The sequence below is a fragment of the Protopterus annectens genome, chromosome 11.part0 (assembly GCF_019279795.1).
Source record: "Protopterus annectens isolate FY-2018-M chromosome 11.part0, PAN1.0, whole genome shotgun sequence".
Taxonomy (NCBI): Eukaryota; Metazoa; Chordata; order Ceratodontiformes; family Protopteridae; genus Protopterus; species Protopterus annectens.
The window spans coordinates 1,036,406,013-1,036,415,398 of record NC_056745.1 but is presented as its reverse complement, the minus strand read 5'-3'; positions in this window follow the sequence as shown (position 1 = coordinate 1,036,415,398).

Sequence of the window (9,386 nt, the reverse complement as noted above, 5' to 3'; positions counted from 1 at the left end):
TGATGTTATATTTAAAGTAATTTAAATACCATATGCTTTTTTCACACTGCATTGAATTTTGGAACTTTTTAAAAAAGTTTTTAGTCTCCAAATTCTGAATTTTTCAAAATAAACTTTCTACTGTATCACAGCTACAACACAGTGGCTAGCCAATCTTTTTTTTCTGATTTGCATAGGTCAGTCTGTCACTTTTGATGGTATTTACTGTCCGTCTCACAAATCTCTCCCAAATCTTCCTTGGTGAGTCCTGAATCACCACAGAGTTCTGTTGCTAGCAACAACATTACAAGCCAGCCGGAGTGACTGTCTCAGAGGGGACTTGTGTTTTTACTGCCACAACCTTGGAAAGAATCGAGTTTGCATTCCTATCTGGAACCTTAAGCAGTTTCACCATTGAGAGTGTGGCACTAGGAAGTAATGCAGTGTAGTTTTGGGTTTTGGATATGGGGATGTTCCTATTAATTCTTCAAAGAGTGTAGGGCTTGTTTTGTGTTGTACTAGTACTGGAAGAACAGCATCTTGTGATGCTAGTAAGTGTCTTTTGCTGTGTAAGTGTTGTAGCTGTCAAGAGTTTTGCACTTCCACGATGCGCCACTTATTATTACTGTGAGAGAGTGTACTGATCTAGGCTAAATTTGTCTTTAGTGTTGCCACCTTTGCAGCTGCTCAAAGTGGAGCATTTTTTATGACTTTTTTTCAGAGAGAACCATGTCCACAATTACTACAAAGGACAGGGTTTCAATTTGTACCAAAATAAAGCTTAAAGCATGATGTTAAGAACAGTTGCTCATCTTGCTTTTCATATTTAGTTGTTTCAGATCCAGACTCGTACTTCTCTGCAACAATTGGAGACAAGTTTGATTTTTTTTGTGTGTGTGTTCTGAAATTGCAGAAAATTTGCTATTTTTATGACATGACTCTCTTGCAAATAGTGGGACAGGCTGTAACCATATTTGTAAACGAGAGGCGAGCTGTATCATTGTGACATTTGTTCTTTGATACTTTCTGTGCTCCTTGCTGGCTATAGATCATCATGTCAAATTTACTTAAAACACAGTATGATTATAAAAGGATGGTGGTGTCTGCGGATTATTTTCAGCAAATACCTGAAACAAAAGAAAGAAGGTTTCACATGGTTAAATAACTAGATTGAAAAAAATAGTCAAACAGAGATAATAAAGCAGTAGATGATGTGATTTATTATGAAATGTATTTAAGAGTAGATAAGCAGAATTTTTGAATAGTAATACTCAGCATACCTCTCAATCTCTCAGTGCAAGAGATCTGGACATAGCCAAAAATAATACTGGGACAAAGCCTCAAAAATAGGGACAGATTTTAAATATTGCTCCTGTAAACTTAACTTTGATAGTTGCTAGAATGACAGGTTTTGTGTTATCATGTATTTTCTGAGAGATATGAAGTCTGAAATTCAAATGTCTGTCATTATTTATTGTTTAGTAATTTCAACCATTATGTTGGCATCCCACAATTCCGTTGGAATGGGTGGGGCTACATGATTATGTATGCAAATGTTATGTTAATCAGTATCCTGATTTTTGGCCAGTTGTACCTACTTTTCATGGGCCTTTGTCCAAAATTTTAATGTTTCCAGGTGGAGAGGTATATTCCTCCCTTATTAGATCCATCACTGAATACAATACCTTTTTGGCATATACCTCACTGTGTATGTAAATCAAGTGAGGAGAACTCAATATTTCATCAGCAAAAAGTTCTCAGGTCACAGTACCTTTAGGTACTCTAAAATCCCTGTCCCTGTTCTTAGTCTCATATAAACTTTTAATGAATGATTTCAGCATAGCCTTCCATGCTGTGCATGACCCAGTACTTTTGGAAATATTTCATCTAAATATAATCCATGGTGAAGAAAACACCTGCTCTATAGACGTAAATGTATGAGTACCACATTAACATTACCAAATGGCATGGCAGGTACTTAACCCAATGTTTTCTCCATTTCTGGAACAGACTGCCCTTACATATCAAGCAGAGTACTCCCCAGGAACCTTTAAAACCAGCCTTCACAACTGGATGGGTATTCACACATTTTCACCTAGGGTGTGTGTGTGTGTGTGTGTGTGTGTGTGTGTGTGTGTGTGTGTGTGTGTGTGTGTGTGTGTGTATATATATATATATATATATATATGTATATATAATTTATTTAGAGGGAGATATCATTAATCTCCCATAAGTATTGAGTAATGTGGCTGAGCATCTCCATGGATTCCTTGTTTGCAAACTTAGTATGAACCTATGAACCTTTGAACAATCATTATGTTATATACGGAACTCTGCTAAGCAAACTAGACCTCAAGTCAGGCTTCTATCAGCCAGAGCTCTGTCCTGAGAACTGGTCCCTAACCACTTTTTCCTCACATGTTCATCTTAGAAGACCTGACAAAAGCCTCATATTTACTGTCAGTTCAGCAACAGAAATCTTCCTGCATTTCACTCATTGAGTAACACAGGGTACAACAGATGCTTACATCATCAGTGTTGACAATAGTTTCTGGCAAGACTAGAGATGAGCAAGGCATAGGTCTACAAAAAGTACTTATTATGCAAAAGAGCAGCTCCTGCAAACAATGAAAAGGATATCAGGAGTGCACATAGCATGGCAATTGTAGCACATGTGCTATAAAAACTCTTTAGCACAATGATTACTTTTGTAAAATAAGTAATGAAGAGCTACAATAAAAGATATAAGACTCTTCAGAGGAACTGAAAAAGAACCTAAGATCAGATATAAAGATCATTAACCCTGACTGTGAGACATTTTTAGTAGAGGATGCTACTATGGGAAGACTAGGTACAGTGCTAAGTCAAAAACAAAATGGTCAGACAAGAATAACTGCTGACAGCAGCAGATCTCTCTCAGAAGTTGAGTTCTTAAGCCCGGTGAGACAATTTACCCCTGGTCCAAGCCCCAGTATGCATACAGACATAAACTATGAGGTACCATCCTAGATATTCATGGTAGTTTAAAAGAAACACAAGCACAATTTTGCATAGACCCTAAAGTTTATGTCCTAGACGTTTGTTTTTTTAAGAAGGCAAGGACATCTCAACATACTACATCTCTAGTTAATCCATTTACATTAACAAGTAAGGGGGATCTATGACAGACTAGTTGATGAATATGATAGCTTCATTGCTGAGTGTGTTATCCCCGGTGTATTAACTCTAGCTGAAACAGGAGGAAACAGGAAAAGAACCAGACATTGCATTGCAGAGCATAAAGAAACAATTTGGGAGAAGATAATGGTATAAATGGTTAAAGATGATCCAAACCAGGCATTCTGAATAAATAACAAGCATGTGCTGTCATGAGTTAATGGTCAGAGAGGAATAGATGTTTGCGGAAAGGTACCAGACAAATATGTTTAACTCCATTACAAAGAAAAGTAATAGACAAAGCTCATGAAAATTCCCTGAACTGGGTAATATGATAGAGACTGTTTTCAAGATCTATATTATTGTAATGTAACATTGTCAAGAATAAAAGTCAATGTCAGAGTTGCTAAAAGATCCAAGGTGAAAAATCAGCATCAGTTTCTATGGTCAAATAAAACATTCTAAGTACATTTTCGTCATGCCTGCTGAATATTCCAGATTCCTTACAATAGAACCAGCGGCAACTATGGTATCTGCTTTTGTTTACTCAAGTTGTATGTAGGCAGTCTGTCAAGTCTGACTAGTTGAAAGGGTTCCCACTGAATAATTTTCTAATTAACTCAGAGGTATTATGACTTCAGAGTTAGTTATATTAAGCTAAAGGTACAGTTAAAGTCATTGGCTGGGGTGGTGGTAGCTTTTTTTTTTTTTTTGACAGCTAGTGCTGGGCTCAAGGACTGTAGATCACTTAACAGGGATTTGATAAGATTTACCATGATTGACATCTGTATCAGCAAATAAAGTTAAGTCAGTAGTAGATAAAATCGGGTCTATATCACGTTGTTGAAGTTTTACAACTTTGAACGCTATATGGTCGAACCCACATGTTCGAAGTTGTAAAAGTTCGAAAACTTAAAAAAAAAAAATAATAAAAAAATGTACCTGACAGTTGTAAGCAGTGGGGCAAGCACCCCTGCACCCCCCACACCCCATACTCTTTAAATATACCAATTCCGAGATCGCACTACAGTGTAGTAAAGGCAAATCTTCCCTTTCCACACTGTACTGCATTGTAGTGCGGTCTCAGAGTTGGTATATTTAAAGAGCGGGGAGTACGGGGGTGCATGGGGGCTTGCCCCCCTGCTTACAACCGCCAGCTAATTTATTTATTATTTTTTTTTTTTTTTAAGTTTTCGAAGTTTTACAACTTTGAACATATGGGTTCGACCATATAGTGTTCAAAGTTGTAAAACTTCTACAACGTGATATTGACCTGATAAAATATTTTCATTGGTTGGAATACCAAAGATCGTGAAATCAAACAGTGCCCAGTGTAAGCATGTTTGTCAAAATCTTGGGGTACAACAGAAGATTACTTCACTGTGGCATCAAGCTAATAGCATGATAGAAGAGTCATGGCCAATGCCCGTAAATGTATTAAGATCATCAGAACGAAGGGAATACCCTGGTTAAAGAAAGTCATCACAATGATGCGATATTACATGAGTTTCACTAATCCCGGAACAGGAATGAATCCTGTAAGTGTTATGCTGAGTCACCAATTCAACAAGATTCCTTGTACTTCAGAGAAGGTTGCAAAACTACACAACTAGCTTAGAGACATCAGATAAAGAAACAATAAACAAAAAATAAAAGATGGAGTCTTAAGCAGGCAACCAAAGGATAGAAAAAAAACACAATTTCTAGAAGGGATAGACTGGTTTATGTGAATAGCTGCACAGGAATGAAAAAGCTTTCCTAATCATTAAGAGTTGGCATGGAAAGAATCACAATGAAAAATACAGTCAGATCAAGGTATGTAGAAGGAAGAAGGCTAGGAAGAGGTTAGGTTATATAAGCAGAGAGAGAGAGAGAGAGAGAGAGAGCAGCTGTATTTTCCTTGAGATTTGAAATGTGCTTTTATTTCTGATCGGAAAATGAGGTAATAGGAATGATTTTTAAGAAAAGAAGAGAAATTCCCATAGTTTGGTACCAATGACTGAGACAGCATGGTCTGTGCAATTAAGCCTAGTTCAGGGGGTGACAGACTGGAGGAGGGGAGCTGAGTAACATTTCTAAGGCTGTATGTTGGTGCACCTCTGAATGGTCTGGAGGTCAGTGGGGGGGGGGGGGTCTCATACTTGATAAGTGTAAATATTATGAGTCAAATAGAAAGTCAGCACTTTGTTTCACAGATAGCCAGTTAGCTTGTTCAATTGTTTTGCAGTGGTGTTCATTTATTGTGGAGAAAGGGATGAAACCATATATTGTGTCTGAGAGGGATTAAATGGCTGATGCATTTCTTTTAGGGGCTGCAGCATTTAGAGGAGACCATATTATAGCTAAGTCGGTAATATACATTTACGTATGGCATTCCAACAGGGTATGGATAGAAAAGGGTAGATCCTATTAGCCTAGAACAGGAGAGAGTTTATGTTTTTGTGTGTGTGGTCCAGGTAGAGCTGGAAATTAAGGAAGGGAGCCAACCAGATCCATAGGTATTTGAACATTTTCAGTAGTGTTATTTAAATTATCAGGATTTTTAGTGGTCTGGAGATAGAAGTGAGCTATTGCCTAGTACCAAAAAACATTGTTTTTGTTTTAGAGTTAATGAGTAATTGTTTATTATTGACCAGCTGAATAACAGCATGAAAATCAACTCAAAGTTTGAGTTCAAAAGAAAAGACGAGTGGTTGGAACAGAATAATACCACGCCATCAGCATAAAACAGGGGAGGGGGGTGGACTTAGTCAAAAGGGAGTCTGTTAATGTAAAGAGATGAGAGGAGTGGTGTCAGAATAGATCCTCGGGGGCACTGCTCTGCAGAGGGATTGATGAAGAGCTTAATGACTTGTTTCTTTTAGGCATTAAAGAATGATGAAATGACAGGTTTTAGTGAACTGTTTTACAGGTCCACTTCAGAGCACGTTCTGAGCTATAAAGTGTTTAGTATTGTGCTTTACGTTTTCTGGTTATGTTGGTTCAAAAAAGAAAACCAAGGTGATGTATTTTAGGAACTAGTTAATGAAGGTGTATATTCCCAGAGCAATCCAGAGCTATCAGGTTGCAATTCTAATTCACTGCCTTGGAAAGGTTTTGGAATAATGGTGGTGCTTCTACTAACCTCTCCTTGGATCACTGGAACAGTAACACTGTCTTATTCCAGGCACCATTTCACTAAACATCTTCAATGGCCCCGGCTCTTGGTTATGCTATAGAAAAAAAAAACATTAAAGCAATCCAAATGGACCATATATTAAGCATGGGAAATTAATATGTATAAAATAATATATTATTTCTGCCCCTAATGAATTCTGAAATCTGGTGTGTTAAACTGATAAAGAAACTAAGACTGGAACACTGGAAAGATTTTCATTTTTGCCTTTAAACTGATCTGACTATGTCACTCAAAAGATTTGTAATTGAAGGATAAACATGTTGCCTGATGACGGGAATGCCTGTACTACTTCTGCACAGATAAATGTGCTCTTTATCGACTGGCATTCACCTTCTGTTTTTATAGTATATTGGTTTACCAAGTGGTGACACAAATTGCTTTTCTGATTCATCTTTATGCTGTCATATCATTAGCGCCAACCCAAGTCAAATCTTCATACATAAAACCAACATACAGTATCAACTGTCTGAATAAAGACTTGGCTTAGCTGAATGGTGATATGTTCAAATGCCATAATTTAATATAAACCAACCCAAAATTATGTTATTTGCAACCATCCTCTGGCTATTCAAAATTCCACCAATCTGCCAAATTCAAGTTTCTAATATGATGGTTATTAAAAAATTTAAATACATGAGATTATGGTTATATTCTTGCTAACATTTTCTCTTCATTTAAGCTATCTTCACACTAAATTAAATAAGCAAATAAGAGTTACATTAATTATCAGACAACTAAAGAGTTACATTAATTATCAGACAACTACTTTTTTCAAAGACTGGTGCCACACTAAGGAAACGTGTTTCTTCTGTCTCGTCTAGAATATGATCTACTCATGCAAGGCTAATCAGTGGTAACAAATTCTAGTTGTTTACCTATTTTCCAAGTAAAAAGTTGCATTAATTCTGCTTTCACAATTTACAAAATATAGCTGCCCTACTGAATGCTGTTTACATTGTAGGGTCATACCTACCACAGCCACATTTGTCACAGGCTTATTAATTTTTTAAGTTGCTTTTGCACAATTTCTACATCTCATTGAATTATCTTCTTTTCTTCACCACTTGTCCTCAATTATTATGTTCTTTTTCACTTCTTCAAAACTGCACCAACTACTCCAGTACATAAACCAGACTAAGCATCCAAGACATTTTGTAGGTTGAGTCCAGACTCATGGAATGGTCTCTCTCTCTCAATCTCTCTCTCTCCAGCAGTGAATTCTGTTGAGATTATTATGTTTTCCTATTAAATCTTATATTTTTTTCAGAGATCTAGTTACTCACTCCTTACCAGTCGTCATTAAACCATCTTATAGGTGCATAGGTAAGTACCAGGTAATTGGCCTGCAGACCATTACAAGCCTTGCCAAAACTCCCCATTCAAATGCTCCCTCCAGCCATGAGGAGCACAAGAGAAGATACACCACGAGAAAAACTGAGGCTGCCATCTAATCACCTAGATTTACCTTGAAGTTAGTAAGATTACTACTTTGTTTGACAAGTAGTGGGAATTTGAGGGAGGGATATGTTGGGATATGAATCTTTCACAACATGCCTTATTTGTTAACACCAAATAAATAAATAAACAGTGCTCAAAGGGATAAATGTTCCATTGTTGAAAAGTAATATAATCAATAATCCACAGCACAAAGTAACAGCGAACAATCAGGCACTCCGTCTTCTTTCCAATTCATATATTTTATTCAGATAAAACACGGTGGTAAACGCTTTCGCTGACAAGCTTCTTCAGATCAAATAAAATAAAATTAGACTAACATATCATTATTTAAATAAATTTAAAAATTAATTAACCAATCACAGATAAACGTTGCATAAAACAATTAGATTAAAGGTATATTGTACTGTGTACATCGCATAAGTACTGCAGTCATAGAATCTAAGTTAAAAGCACACTATAAAACATTTAATATCATATATATTAAATTGCTAAAATGAAATGAAGTCAGAGTATGTATATCATTTGCGTACCCTGTGACTTTTTAATAAGGGTTTTATAGATGCCCTTTCATTCAGCCCTTTCCCTTTATGGGCTCTTAGGGTTGTTGTTGTTTTTCTTTTGGCTTTTCCCGGTTAGGGGTCGCCACAGCAGAACTCCAGTCCACCAATGATTGGCAGTTGATTTTTCTGGTGCTGAGATGCCAGCCCGATGCCCAACCTTCAACAAAGGCACACCATTCAAGCATATCTTTCAAACGCCACTCGACCATGGGGAGGACATGCAGACTCCACACAGAAGGTGCTCCAGCCGAGAATCGAACAGAAGAACCTCTTGCTGTGAGGCGACAATGCTACCGCTGCACCGGTGATAAACCAATTTGCTTCCCTACTTTCTGTATAGTTCCTTATAGCACCTTCTCGAATGCTTGGGTTGATAACCTCTATGACCCTAAAATTAAACCTATGTGTAGTCCCGGATATCATAATGTGTTTTGACAGGGCATTATGATCAGATTTTATCCTAATATTATAAATATGTCCTCTTATCCTGTCCCTTAGGACCCTATTAGTCTTTCCTACATAAAAAGAGTGGCAGGATTCACATTCTGCCAGGTATATCACATTCAATGTCATACAGTTAGCTACTGTGCTAAAAATAAATTCCTTGTCTATAACTGGATGTATAAATTTATTCACAGTATTGATATAAGGGCAAAAGGTACACCTTCCACGTGGTTGTGTAGAACTTTCCATGCCCACATTTCCTCTTAATTCCTTGTTTTCACAAAGAAGTCTTTTCAAATTCTTTCTATTGCTATATAGAACTTTTGGTCTTTCACCTATCAACCTCTCTATGTCAGGGTCTATGGTTAATATCGACCAATTCTTATAAAAAATCTCCGTGATTTATTTATCATCACTGGTATAAAACAATGGAACTTTCAAATAATGGTTGGAATAAGTCTGATTATAAATGTGAGCATCCTCATGGTGTGGACCATAATAGGGGGATGCTATGTTTTTTCTTAAATCAGTGAATTTTCTCTTTATCTTATTCACATGATATCCCCTATTCTCTAGTCTTTTACTTAAATCATGAATCTTTTTCTCGAAGC